The following is a 15,431-nucleotide window of genomic DNA, read 5'->3' as shown; positions in this document are numbered from 1 at the left end:
TTGTGGGAAGAAGTTAGGTCACTGGAGGGATGCATTGAAGGAGGTCTGATCATGGCTTCCCTTTGCTTAAAATACTTCTGTTACATCCCCTTCCTTCTGGGATAAACACAGGATTCCAAAAATGTATGACAAGCCCCCAGAGATGTCCATGTCCTAATCCCCAGAACTTGTTGACATGTTTTTATCTTACATGGCAAAAGGGAATTTGCAGATGTGTATAAGTAAAGGATCTTGAGATGAGCAGAAAATCTTGGGTTACCTAGTGAGTCCAATGTAATCACAGGGTACTTTGAAAGAGGAAAGCAGAGGGTCAAAGTGAGAGAGTCAGAGAGAGAGGACAATGGAAGCAGACAGCTGGGTGACAGGGTGCCATGAGCCAAGGAATGCAGGAAGTCATTAGACACGGGGAAATGGCAGATTCGCCCCTAGATCCTCCAGAAGGAACATAGTTCTGCCAACATCCTGATTTTGGCCTCATAAAAACCCACTTTAGGCTTCTGACCTCCAGATCTGTAAGATAATAAAATTGTGTGTGTGTGTATGTGTGTGTGTGTGTGTGTGTGTGTGCGCGCGCGTGCGCGCACGTGCACTTGTAATTTGTTATTTTAATCTTTCAAGGGGGTGCTCCATTCCTGAACTGTGATACCAGGTAAATGCATGGAGTATAGGGCACAAACTCTTATTCCACCCTGCTGCTCCAAAAATCCATTTAATATATTGTCTGCAGATAGAGAACATATCTGATATTAAACCAATAAGAACAGATGCTACACTTGATCTTTTTTTTTCAACATCACTTTCTTAATAACGTGAAATACAAGTACAAAACTTTTTACTGAATAGAGATGGAATAATATATTTGGCTACACTTGATCTTAATCAAAAAGGCCAAGAAGCAATAAAATACTGTTGTTTTTAATTATTAAATTTGTGGTAATTTGTTACAGCACAACAGAACAGTAATGATCAGGGCCTACTGGGTCCTGCCTGAGCCGGCCTGCAAGCTCTCCCCATCTTGCGCTGGGCTCCCTCCCCTTGCACTCCATATCTCAGCCATGCTATTTCCTTGTAACTTCCCAATTTAGGTCTTTGTATATGCTAGTCTCACTGCCAGGAAGCTCCTCTTCTTTTCTCTTTGGCTAGTATAGCAAATGTCATTGGTTTCCTACCCACGATTTATTCCCCGCCACCTCCTCTTCCTTTCAGGAAGAGCCCAATTTTGTTCAGGAACCTACTCTTTTTTCTCTATGGAGACAGGCCCCAAACTCAATCTAATTCCAATCTAATGACTCATTCTTGATTGTCTAAGCTGACAGAATGGTCATCCCCCTTGCCATTAATGAGATTGGGTGTCATGTGCTTCTGGCCAATAGGACTTGGGGAATTCCTGCTTCCTGACTTCAGGGACAAGTTTTCTGCTAAAAAAAAAAAAAATAAAAAAAAATAGATGGGCAGGAGGTAGTGACTCCTATCCTGTTGGCCATTGTTGCCTCTGCACATAACATCTGACAGTGTGAATGACAGCTCATAACACAAGCTGACACACTGACCACAGCAGGAAGATGAGACCTGAGTTGGGTTTTTTTGGGTTTTTTTTTTTTGGTTTTTTTTTTTGGTGCTGGGGGTCAAACCCAAGGACTTGCATATGCCAGGCAAGCACTGACCACTTAGCCACACCCCCAACCGTGAACCTGCGTTCTTTTTTGCAGGGGGGTGGGTACCCGGAATTGAACTCAGGAGCACTCAGCCACTGAGCCACATTCCCTAGCCCTATTTTTGTTTTTTTTTATTTTGTTTTTATTTTTTGTATTTTATTTAGAGACAGGGTCTCACTGAGTTGTAGCACCTTACTTTTGCTGAGGCTGGCTTTATGCTCACAATCTCCTGCCTCAGCCTCCCAAGCAGCTGGGATTACAGGCCTGTGCCACCACACCCTACATGAACCCGGGTTCTTGATGATATTGTTGAACCACTGAGTTCTTTCTGGACATCTTATAAGTGATGATGCATTTACCTAATTATGTGAGCTAGTTGAGTTGGTGTTTCTGTTACTTGAAGCAAAGAGCATCCTGACAGATGAGGTTCATACCTTCTCATCTTTCAGACTGAAGACTCATCCTTCCAACTGGTCATTATTTTCTGAGGGAGGCCTCCTTGGAGCACCCTGCCTGATCCAGTCCCTGTCTAGTAACTCTACGCATCCTCCTACACAATGTTTAGCAACAATTGTACATTTTTTAGCATAAATTACTACTTAATTAATACGTGAGGGCTCCCCTGATCTGTAGATTCAATGCTTTTACTCTTCATCATGTCCCCAGAGTGGCTCAGGGCCTGGTGCAAAGGAGCTCAATGAGGCTCACAGTGTTCCTTGGAGTGAAGAGGGTTGGTGCAGAGACAGAACAGTGAATAGGACTCTTCCTGTCTACAAGGAATCCTCAGATGGAAAGGAAGAGCAATAAATTCTTTGACCAGTGGAAATCAACATGGGAAGTACCATCAGGGTATGAAAAACTCCTGTAAGAAGGAAGAAGTAGGGATTAACTGATTAAGTACTTTCTTTTTCTTTTTCTTTCTTTCTTTCTTTTTTTCATTTTTTTTTTTTTTTTTGGTAGTACTGGAGATTGAACCCAGGGGCACTTTATCACTAAGCTACATCTCCAGCTCTTTTTTAAATTTAATTTTTATTATTATTTTTATTTATATATGACAGAAGAATGCATTACAATTCTTATTACATATATAGAGCACATTTTTTGTATCTCTGGTTGTATGCATAGTATATTCATACCAATTTGTGTCTTCATACAGGTACTTTGGATAGTAATGATCATCACGTTTCTCCATCATTAATTACCCCATGCCCCCTCCCTTCCCCTCCAACCCCTCTGCCCTATCTAGAGTTCATCTATTCCTCCCATGCTCCCGCTCCCTATCCCACTATGAATCAGCCTCCTTATTCTCCAGCTCTTTTTATTTTGATGCAGGGCTCATTAAGTTGCTGAGGCTGTCCTTAAACTTGCAACAGTCTCCCTAGCCTGGTATTAGAGGTATGTGCTACCACACCAGGCTTTCATTGACTTTAATAGTGCGGTGGGACTATTTAACTTTCTACTAAGGATTTTTTTTTCAGGGCTGAGGATCAAATCCAGGGTCCTATGCATGCTAAGCAAGCTCTCTACTACTGAGTTATATCCCCAGCTCTATCATGGGAAAATTTTAATCATTCAAATCATTCATAAGAGTAGAAAGAAGAGTATAACAAACACTCCACATACTTTTCATCCAGTTTTAAGAATGTCAACATTTTGCTAAAGTCTTTCCCTAACCACTCCTTTTTTTTTCCTGAAACATTTTAAAGTAGCCTCAAGAAATTATATAATTTTACCCATGAAAATTTCCATTGTTTGTTTTGTTTGTTTCTGGATGTTTTTAAACAAATCATGGGGGGGGGGGGGCAGACACTATGGCACATGCCTGTAATCCTAGCAATTTGGGAGGTTGACATAAGAGGATCACAAGTTTGGGGGTCAGTCTCAGCAACTTAGCAAGACCCTGTCTCAAAATAATAAAATAATTTTAAAAAGGGGGCTGAGATATAGTTCAGTGATAGAATGCCCCTAAGTTCAATCACCAGTACAGGAAAAAAATTATATAGATAAATGAATGGATGGATGGGTATACACACACACACACACACACACACACACACACACACACACACACATACACAGGTAAATATGTTAGTAGCTCAGCAGTGCAGCACTTGCCTAGTATGTACAAAGCCCTACATTTGATCCCCAGCATATCTCTCTCTCTCTCTCTCTCTCTCTCTCTCTCTCTCTCACACACACACACACACACACACACGCGCACACACACACACACACACACACACACACACACACACATTTTACCTTAATCTATAAGTACTTCAGCACCCACTTTCAGCAGGTCAAGATGACTTTTGTATATACACATAATATTGTCACAGCTAACAAAATTAACAATATCCTTAATATTATCTAATACCCAGCTTATCTTCAAATTTTGTTATTTCTTCCCCCAAAAGTTCTTCATACAGTTGGTTTGTTTGAATCAGAATCCAAATGTGGTTATGCTTTAATTACATGTTCAAGTCTTTCATAAATGTCTGTTTTGGAATAATTTTAGACTGACAGAAAATTGCACAGATTGTACAGAAAGCTCTTGCATATCCCTCCCCCAGCTTCCCCCAGTGGCAGCATAACCAGGGTACACTTGTCAACAACCAATAGATTGACTTTCAACTGTTTAAGTTACAGAGCTTATTAGATTCCACCACTTTCCCCCCATTTCTATTTCAGGGTTCAATGCAGGATCCACTGCCGAAGTCTGGCTTGGCACAAATCAGGAGCCACTTGTCAAAAGAAACTAACTTTATTTTTAGAACTACAAATGCCAAACAAAACAGCTCCTCAGGGAAAAAACCCTCAGAGCCCAACTGCCACAACCGGCTTCCACACCCCTCTCCTCACACCCACCTCTCAACCTCCCACAATCCTCCTGCTCTTGAGGCCGATTGGCTGGGTCGCGTGGGCGGAGCCAAAGAAGTCCCCCAATGAGCAGCTCCGTGGAGGAGCCAATCAGCTAGATGTTGCTGGGGCCGCTGTGAGCCAATCATCAGCTGGCAGTCTGAAGGGCAGGGAAACAGCCCAATGAACATCACCGCAGAGGAGCCAATCAGCTAGATGTTGCTGGGGCCGCTGTGAGCCAATCATCAGCTGGCAGTCTGAAGGGCAGGGAAACAGCCCAATGAACATCACCGCAGAGGAGCCAATCAGCTAGATGTTGCTGGGGCCGCTGTGAGCCAATCATCAGCTGGCAGTCTGAAGCTTGCTGGCAGCTGAAAGTTTGCTGGGGCCCCTTTGGCTGTGGCTCTCAACATCTCCCGCTCTCTGTTTAAACAAGAGGCTTAGGGACCGTGCCTGCCTTAGGTTGTCCAATACTACATATGGTCCTTACCCGTCTTCGGATGAGCTGACCTCAGGGCGTCAGCCTCCTGTCTTAGGTTGGTACCATTGTAATTGGATCTTACCCGTCATTGACTACCGGTCCAGTATACAGCCACACCTGTGGAGAGGTCTCAGCGGGGGGGGGGGGGGGGGGGAGTGAGGTTCTTTGCCTCACCTCTGTTGGCCCCCAAATTTTAGCTGAATGATCATGACAAGCAGAAGGGAGGAAGATATACCAAGTCAATTGACGGCTCCTTTTGGGAAAATTGTACCACCGATGATATCATCAGCAAAAATACCCCAACACTACCACAAGTCGCTGCACCAACAGATAGTTCACAATGCATACAAGTGACACATAGTTCTGTAAGCAGTTCAGTGCAAGTTCTGTAAGCAGTTCAGTGATGGCTATTGCAGAAACAGGAGAGTTGGGACCTTTATTTGATATCCTAAAAGGTCCATCAGATCCAAATTCACCCCGCATGTTAACTCCTAAAGCTAGAAAGGCATTAAAAATCATTGAAACATATATGGAAAATATACATTTGGATAGAATTGATATAAGTTTGCCTTTATTATTTATTGTACTACCAACAAAAAATATTCCAACAGGAGTATTTTGGCAAGAAGGTCCATTATTATGGATACATTTATCTTATTTTCCTAACACTATTCTTACTAGGTATCCCGAGGCTGTAGGACAATTAATACTCAAAGGAATAAAAGCAGCAAAGGGAGTGTTTGGAATTTCTCCATATAAAATTATTACTCCATATACTATGGATCAAATTGATGAATTAGCTAATGAGTTAAATACTTGAGCAATAATCATGTGTAAATCTAATGTTTCGTTTGATAATCACTTACCATCTAATCCTTTATTGTCTTTTTGGTCCTCGCATCCTGTAGTTTTTCCAAAAATGACAAGAAAAACACCTATCATAAATGCTCCAAATGTATCACTGATGGGTCAAATAATGGTACAGCAGCAGTAGGTACCCCTGATCATTTTTAGTACATTTTTAGTACCCAAACAATCAACTCAAAAGGTAGAGCTTAATGCAGTATTACAAGCTTTTGTGATGTTTAAAGATTCTGTATTTAATTTATTTGCTGATAGTCAGTATATAGTTAATGCTATAGTATCCCTTGAAGATGCTGGTAGGATTTCCCCTTCCTCTATTGTTTTCTCTTTGTTTTCCACTATACAAAGTCTAATCTGGGACAGAAAAGATCCATTCTTTATAGGACATATCAGGGCACATGCAGGATTGCCTGGAGCCCTTAGTTTGGGCAATGATTTAGCAGATAAAACTACACATGACATATATATTTTCTCTACACTAGAAGAAGATACAAATTTTCATAAAAGGTTCCATGTCAATGCTAATACTTTACAAAAGCATTTTAAAATAACTAAGGAACAAGCCAGATATATAATAAAATAATGTCAAAATTGTGTGACCTTTTTACCACAAGTTAATCTTGGAGTCAATCCTAGAGGATTGATACCTAACCATATTTGGCAGATGGACATCACACACTTGCCAGAATTTGGAAAATTAAAATATTTGCATGTTACAGTTGATGCTTCTTCTGGATTCTTGATGGGCTCCCTTCATGCTGGAGAAAAAACTAAGGATATTATAGCTCATTGCTTACAAAATTTTGCCACTGTGGGCGTTCCAAAACAGTTAAAAACAGATAATGGTCCTTGTTATACTTCTACCTCTTTTAAACAGTTTTGCTCATCATTTGGCATTACTCATATAACAGGAATCCCATACAATCCACAGGGACAAGGCATAGTTGAAAGAGCTCATCAAACTATTAAAATGTACTTATTAAAGCAAAAAGAGGGAATTGGAAAGGGGTATATATCCTCCAAAGATAAACTTAAAACAACGCTTTTTACTCTAAACTTTTAAAATTTGGATTCATCAGGGCTTAGTGCTGTGGAAAGGCATATGTGTCCAAAAAACGTACATAAGCCTAAGGTACTTTGGAAAGATATTCTAACAGGACAATGGTAAGGTTCTGACCCAGTGATTGTCTGGAGTCGGGGTTCTGTTTGTGTGTTTCCACAGGAAGAAGAGCAGTCGATTTGGATTCCAGAGAGACTAACCAAAGCAATTTCTACAGACCAAAAGAAGATTATTTGACTCAAATCCATAACAGCTGATATCCAGAGCTCCAGCTTGGCTATTCTTACATCTACGACAGTGATTAACCAGGATGCTTTTTTCAATATCCATTTTATTATTGCCTTTTCCCACATCATAAAGTTTTATTTTATTTTTTGAGCTATACAGACCTAGGTTAATGTTTTTTTGATCAGTTTTATTTTTTGACTGTGGAGTTTTAAACTTTGCAATGGAGATTTCACCTGTGTAAAGCTACAAGGCCTTTACTATTGACTTATGTGTTGTACGTTTGTGTGCACACTTCTGTTTTTTGTTGTATTTCTGTATGTGCGTATGTCCATATATCATGTATGAGGAGTGCTCATGAAAAAATAGATCCCAAATATTTTTTTTTATCCACATGATTTTAATGGTTTAATTTAAATTGGGTAAACATCTGTTGAGGATTGTTTTAAAATGTGTACAAATAAGGAGGTTAACAGATCTATTTGTTTACTTTCACCTTTCCTTTTCATTATATTTAATAATAATTCTGTTCAGGATAATGTAAATTGTTCAGAAAATTGTTTTCTTAGTACCTGTTGGAATGTTTCATAATGTTTTTTTAGCATCATTGCCAGAATTCCTATCTTCATCCCAGTGCTGGTGAAGACAATGATAAAACCAAACTACAGCTTCTATGATAGCTATCACAGTAAACTGTATAAACTGATGCATCAATGAATAATAACTCAACAAGTAATGCTCAATCAAGGAGTCGATTTACTTTGGGAGGAAATGGACATATTGATAGATTCCTCCGCTTTGAACTGCTTGCAGAACTTGCCTGGACTATGTATCATTTGTATACATTGTGAATTATCTGTTGGTACAGCAAATTGTGGTAATGCTGGTGTATCTTTGCTGATGTTGTCACCGGTGTTACAGTTTTTCCAAAGGAACCATCAGTTGGCTTGGTGTCGTGGCATTTCTGTATCCTTCTTCCTTCTACTAGTGATGGCCAAAATTGGGGGCCAACAGAGGTGAGGCAAAGAACCTCACCCCCCCAGCGGCACCAAGGCCAAATTTGGGGGCCAACAGTGGTGAGGCAAAGAACCTCACCCCCCCACTGGTGCATAGGCCTATTCACAAGTATGGCTGTATGCTGGACTGTTAGTCAGTGATTGGTATGATCCAATTGCAGTGGTACCAACCTAAGACAGGAGGCTGACGTCAGCTCATCCGATGATGGGTAAGAACCATATGTTGTATTGGACAACCTAACAGGCACGGTCCCCTAGCCACATTGCTTGTTGTTTAATTAAACAGAAGTGGGGAGATGCTGAGAGCCATAGCCAAGTAGGAATGATGCATGGCATTTTTGGTTGAAAGATGACCCCAGCAAGCCATTGAGATGACAATGATTATGTTAAGATGTGCATTCAATTGGAGATTAGACCCTTGCTATCTACCTAGACCTGCTACTTTGGAGCTCTCATGGGACTCCGGGAGAGTTCCCATTGGTTGGGGAAGTGCGGTAGAAGGGATTTCCAGAGGAGGGATTTCCTGTTGGTGTAGTGTGTCCCGGGAGAAGGCCGTGTGCGTGGCATTGGTGGGAGGTTTGGAAATAAAGCTTGTTCCTGCTTCAGTGGCTCATGATTTGTGCCCAGCCAGACTGCGGCACTCACACAAAAACCTGCACAAAATAATGTTAAAGGCAGCTTTTTCAATAATAACACAATGCTAGGAACAACCAAATGTTGGGTTGGGTTTAATGGGCAAAAGTCTCACAAACTTTGATATATCTGTAAAATGGAATACTACTCATCAATAAAAAGGGAAGATCTTAATGGATCTTATTTTTATTTTCTGTGGCTGCTGCAAAAAATTACCACTCACTCAAATCATCTTACAGTTCTGGTGGTCAGAAATCTAAAATGAGTTTCACTGGACTAGGTGTCAGGTGTCCTTCTAAGACTGTAAGAGTTCTAAGATAATCTGTCTTTTTCAGTTTCTTGAGTCTGTCTACATTGCTTAACTTAAAGTCATCTTCCTCCATCTTCAAAACCAGAAGCATTGGGTCTAGTCCTTCTCATACTGCAGTCTCCCCACAGCATCCCCCCTCACTCCCTCTCCATTATCCTTTCATCCTGCAGGATAATCTCACTATTTTACAGTCAGCTAGTGAGTTGACTGTATTTCTTTTTACCATATAGCCTACATTTTCAGTGGTTCCTGATATTAGAACACAAATATATTTTTTTTTATTGTTGGTCGTTCAAAACATTACATCTTTCTTGATATATCATATTTCACGGTTTGATTCAAAAGGGTTATGAACTCCCATTTTTACCCTGTATACAGATTGCTGAATCACATCAGTTACATCAATTACATTTCCATTGATTTACATATTTCCATTCTAGTAGAACACAAATATCTTTAGGGAGACATTAATCTGTCTCCACACTCCTCAAGTCACTCTCAAAAGGTTTCATACTTGCCAGGTGCAGTGGCACATGCCTGTAATCCCAGCAACAGGAGGCTGAGGCAGGAGGATTACAAGTTTGAGGCCAGTCTCAGCAATTTAGCAATATCCTAAACAATTTAGCAAGATCCTGTCTCAAAATTAAAAAAAAAAAATTAAAAGGGTGGGGAGTATAACTCAGTGGTAGTGTCCCTGGGTTCAATCCCCAGTACTACAAAAAAAAAAAAAAAAGAAAGAAAAGAAAGAAATTGGACTTTTTCTTCAAACCATACATGAAAATTAACTCAATGAAAATTCAAAGTATAAAACTGCCAGAAGAAAATATAATAGTCTTTATGACATCGAATAAATAAAAGCCTTCTAAGAGGTAACACGAAAAACACAAACAACAAAAGAAAAAAACCTCATAAATAAAATGAACATTAAAATTTTTGATACTACAAAGACTACCAACAAGAAAGCATGAAGACAACCCATGGAATGTCAGAAAATATTTGCAAATCACATACAGCATCTGATAAGGGACTTGTATCTAGAATACATTTGAGAAACCCTCTTACAACTGAACTGGACCATTTTTAAATGGGCACAGGATCTGATTAGGCTTTTCTCCAAAGAAGATGTACAAATGGACAATAAAGCATCAAAAGACACTCAACATCATTAATTATTAGGAAAATCACCAATTAAAATTATGAGATCCTCCTTCATACCAACTGGGAGGACTTCAAGCAAAAAAACAGATTATAACAAGTATTGGTAAGGATGTGAAGAATTCAGAACTCTTATACATTGCTGTTGGAAATGTAAAATGGCACAGCTGCTTGGAAAGCAGATGGGCAGTTCCTGAAAAAGTTAAGACATAAATAGAGTTATCATTTGTTCAGTAATTCCACTCCTGATTATATATCTGAGAGAATTAAAACTTGTGTCCAATATAAAATCTTATATGCCAAGTGTTCACAGCAAAATTGTTTAAAGAATGGAAACAATCCAAATGTCCATTAACTGTTTAATAGATAAACAAAATATGGCCAATCGATGCAATTGACTGTAATTATTCAGCAAGAGAAAGGAATGCAGTCCGTTGGGCATGAATAAACCTTGAAAACATGCTTATGTGAAAGAAGCCAGTAATAAAAGACCACATATTACATGATTCTATTTATATGAATCATCCAGAATAGGCAAGTCTCTAGAACTAGAAAGTTGAATAGTTATTGTCTAGAGACAGGAATTTGGGAGAAATTGGTATAAGTTTTCTTTTGGAGTGATGAAATTTTTCTAAAATTGATTGTAATGATAGTTGCACAACTGCCGCAGTCTGGCTGGGCACAAAATACAGGAACTCCTTTATTGCCCGAACTCCACCGGCACTCCACAGGCACTCCCCGGGAACTCCCCCCCCCCCCAGGGGCTCCACGAGAACTGAACGTGAACTCAAGGTGAACTCAAGGGGAACTCCGGGAGAACTCAAAAGTAGCCACCCTATTGCCAGACAGCAGGGGTCTATATACAACTGAATACACAGCCTGTTTCAATCCAGCATCATCCAGTCACAGCAATTATACACAGTTTAACTTCATTATCATCATCTTAATGGCTGTAATCAATTAATCCCAGGAACCCCAAGTTCAGGGAGTTTCAGAGTTTTGTATCCAGCATGTAAGGGGAGGGGCTCAGAAGTTCACAGTCTGCAGAAGTTCACATAAAAGCAGCTTTTTCTTTCACTGTTTTGGACAAATTAACCCTTCAAAGACAACACCTGAGAAGGGGAGAGCTTCTTTTCCCCTTTCCTTCCTCCTCCTGCCAGCTGTTACCATAGAGCCCAGTTGGTAACTTATCTTAAAAATGTAGACATCTCTGTGAAGCCCAGCCCAAGGCCAGAGGCCTTGTTTGCACATTTCTACCAACTACTATACTGCATATGTTTGTTAACATTTCTTTGGGATGGGCTATCTTCAAATCTGTTGGGGGCTGTTTCCTGGGCTTCATTAACATTCTGAGAGTTGCTCAGCTTTTCGCGAAATTCATTCTCAACATGGCCTCCATTTTAGATTTCACTCGATATTAGACCCGATTTACCTAACTACACTGACTACCTAATTTTAAATCTGGCTTCATTTTCTTGTAGGAATGCCCAGCCTGGCTCCTGTAGCTCCAGATCCTCATTTTTCAGCACCTGGTAGCCATCTCCAGCAAGACTCAGAGGCAGGCATTCAGGCTTTCAATAAATCGGTTCCAGCCAAACCCCGGCTCCTGACTCTGCCCACTTCAGGACACTGCAGTAAACTGGGTTGACTTCTCTATTTTCCAGGGTGACACTTTCCTCGCTCATCTTCCGCAGTTAGGAAAAGTCCTCACCACCCATACGTCCCATCCAATCTCTGGCTGAACCACACTCAGCCTTTTTCCATAGAATTAAAAAGATTACAGCCACATTCTTCCTCTAAGCCTTTTCTGAAATGCGGAATCCCTTTCCACCCTTGCTCCTCCTAAGAGCCTTAGGTCATAGAATAAGACATGACAGTGCCAGCGTTGAGAAGCAAGGGGTCGGGTTGAAGAGAGGTGTGTTTGTGGGGAATGTTAGGTGCCTGGGGACAGACACCCCAAGGGAAGCTGTGTCTCTCTGATTCCTTATTTGTCACCCTGCACCAGGCTTCCAATCGCCCAAGGCTCCAGATATTGCACTGACCTCTCTACCTACACTTGGAAATTCGCCCAGCTACCGCTGACATCACAGGAATCCCGCTCTCTCATTGGTGGCTATTTCTTAACCACGCTCTTGAGTGGGCAGGAAGAGGGAGGGTGCGCTGTGGTCTCTGGGGATCCGAGGGGAGGTTTCCTTGACGACCGCAAGCTGACTGCGCAGAGCCGCCCACGTGGGCCTCCCTGCTGGAGAAGGGATCCCCAGGGCGGACTGGGCAGCCTCGGCAGAGCCCGAAATCCGGAAGCCGGAGCCCTGGAGCCTCCCTGCTGGTGTTTACCCGCCGCACCAGCACTGGACCCAGGAGTCGCCAGGCCACCGCCAGCTTCTGTCGGGACCTGGAGTCAGGCGGTCTGGAGCATCCCGACCTCAGACTGATCTCTTGCTCGCACAGGGCATCAGTTTTTGTTCCCCCACCCCCGCCCCCTTCCCCACACCACACACATCTTCGGTACTGGGGATTGAACCCCAGTCATTCTACCACTGAATTGCATCCCCAACCCTTTTTCGTTTTTTGTTGTCTGATTTTCCCTTTGCTTTTGTTTTGTTTTGTTTTGTTTTCATTTTGTTTTGTTTTGTTGTTTGAGACAGGATCCCGCTGAGTTGCTCAGGCTGGCGTCAAACTCTGCTAACCTCTTGCCTCAGCCTCCCAAGTAGCTGGGAAAACAGGAATACGCCGCTGCCCTCAACAATGGTTCTTAATTTTGACTTCATATTGGAATCATCTGGGGTTTTAGAGAACACTGACACCTGGACCGGTTCCCAGAGATTCTGATGCAGTTGGTCCATATGTGGTCCAGGCAATGAATTTTTTTTTTTTTTTTAAGGCCTCTCAAGTAACTGCAGTGGCAGCTAAAATTGAGAATCACTGTTAGGTCTGAAGGGACACATCCTGGGTGTCTCTGGTGGGTGACTGGTTCTTTGTGGGACAATAGTCTCCACTTTGGTGACAGTGTCACTGGAATTGGCAATCTGTCTGGCAGTGATGCAAGCAATCTTACCAATGGGATCCCCGAAAACTACAATAACCTAGCATCACCAATGTGAGAATTAAACCCAGGGCCTCACACATGCTAGAAGAGGTGTTCTTCTACTGAGCTACTTAGAAACTGATGTGACTCCATTTTTGAGAAACCAGCTTCTACCTCAAGGCCTGTCCTAAGGAAGGGGGCGTGACCTTTTTCCTGGGAAAAACCCACAGAGCACTCCAAAGCACATACCCACCCTGCTGAGTGGTTTGTCTGCAAATTACAGGAGAGATCTGTGGCACCAGGTGTCCCTGACTCAGTTAAGCTAGGTGAGAACCCATAGCAACCCCCTAGCAACCACCAATCAGCATGAGACAGGGAAAATACCTGGGATGCCAGATGACATTCCCCCCCCCCCCGTAGTTTATGGTGGTTGATAACATGTTGGGAAACCATGTAGTTTAGCACGTACATCCCTCATGGCCTAAACCAATCAGTTCAAAGGAATCCCCCTCTTGTACTAGCCAATCACCCCTACCCAACTTTTCCCCCCCCACAGTGAATGTGCTAATCAATGTTAAGAGTTGTTGTTTGATTTTCTCGAGGTATAGGATGATTTGTTGTGTGATGTTGTGATGCATAGAGTATCCCCCCAAAACCTATAAAATCTCACTGAACAAAGGACTGGGACTCACTCCCTGGGACGGCTGCATCTGGAACGGTTGTGAGTCCAGGCTTGAGCTTGCAATAAAGACTCTTGTGTGATTACATTGGATTCGGCTCCTGGAGGTCTATTGGGGGTCCCATGAATCTGGCATTACACTACTGAGCTATCCCTCAAGCCATCCAATCTCCATGGGTAAGCCACCTCTGGGTGAATGGAGTTCTCATCACTCTAATTTTATCACCAAGAAGCCTGGACCAAGGAGATTGGATTTTAGTCAGATCACAAAAGAAAGAGCTGGATGATGGCAAAATACAGTATCAAAACACACCAATGAGTCCTGGAGGGAGAAAAGTAAATAGTGAAGCTCTGGGTAACAGTGGGTCCCAGAGGAGGAAGTTAAACAATGAATTCCAACTGAGTGCTGAGCTTTCATCCCTTCCCAGTAACAATAAATTTCAGACTTTTTACAATTTTTTTCCTGACCATCCAAACTGACACATTTTGCTTCAGTCTCCAATAATTAATTCACCCTCATTGTAACCTATAAAACAGACTCCTTCTGTAACCAGGGGCCATTTTCCACACTGAAAATGAGCCCCTCTGATACCTGACTGACATCACTGCTGAATAAAAGGAAACTTGATGATCCATTTGAGATCTGCTCCCATTTTGTTTATTTATGCTTATACTTACAGGCAAAAGGAGATCAGAGAATCCTCCCTGCATCTAATTGTCTTTAGCTCTACTATCCTTCATATTTTGGACAGAAACATGATTTCCTCACTGTTAAGAGGCTCCAGATGTTGCACTCACCTCTCTACCTACACTTCGAAATCCGCCTAGTTACAGCTGACATCACAGGAATCCCTGTGATGAGCATGGTGTCTGGTGCAGAAGTAGCGCGTGCTGGACCTTGAAGGATGCTGAGACATTGGTGGAAAACAATGGCTGAGACCAGATGGAAGGACCACTTAGAGTCCTGTGGACAAAGCACTGGAGATTCTGATCAGTTGACCCAGTAGCAGCTATCTTGAAAAGCACTGTCCCAGACTGGAAGGGATCCAAGGGTGAGTTGGTGAAAACCAAGGAGCTAAAGCCTTCAAGGATCAGGCAACACTGGCTAAGAGGCATCATGCCAGGCTTTGTAGTAGAAGCAGGTCTGCTTCTTTTTGTGTGTATTGCAACCAGTCACCTAAGTCATCAGGCCCTGTGCTTTCTGGGTCCAATATTGAGCTGGATATCTGGCATTTTTGCTTCCTACCTAGAAAATGAAAAAGGAAAAAAAAACATTCAAAGATAATGTCAGATCGGTGGGGGTGACTTAGGAACAAAGCACCAAGCAGCCCGAAGGTGCAAAAAAATATCAATTAGGCACTGACGGAATCACCTGTCAATCAGCAGGATCTCCTGGCAAATCCTGGATCTCAGCCAGTCACCCACCGGACCCGACCAACTTCACTGGGACAAGGGACTCTAAAAATCCC

The 15,431-nt window shown here is 42.0% G+C and overlaps 1 pseudogene; it reads right to left on the bottom strand.

Annotated features, from left to right (window-relative positions):
* Nucleotides 1-616: 616 nt before the first annotated feature.
* On the bottom strand, nt 617-852 carry LOC144375527 (U2 spliceosomal RNA; annotated as a pseudogene).
* Between the last annotated feature and the right edge of the window lie 14,579 nt (nt 853-15,431).

The sequence above is a fragment of the Ictidomys tridecemlineatus genome, chromosome 2, assembly GCF_052094955.1.
Source record: "Ictidomys tridecemlineatus isolate mIctTri1 chromosome 2, mIctTri1.hap1, whole genome shotgun sequence".
Classification (NCBI taxonomy): Eukaryota; Metazoa; Chordata; class Mammalia; order Rodentia; family Sciuridae; genus Ictidomys; species Ictidomys tridecemlineatus.
The sequence above is the reverse complement of the archived record's forward strand: the minus strand, read 5'-3'. Positions and strand labels throughout refer to the sequence as shown.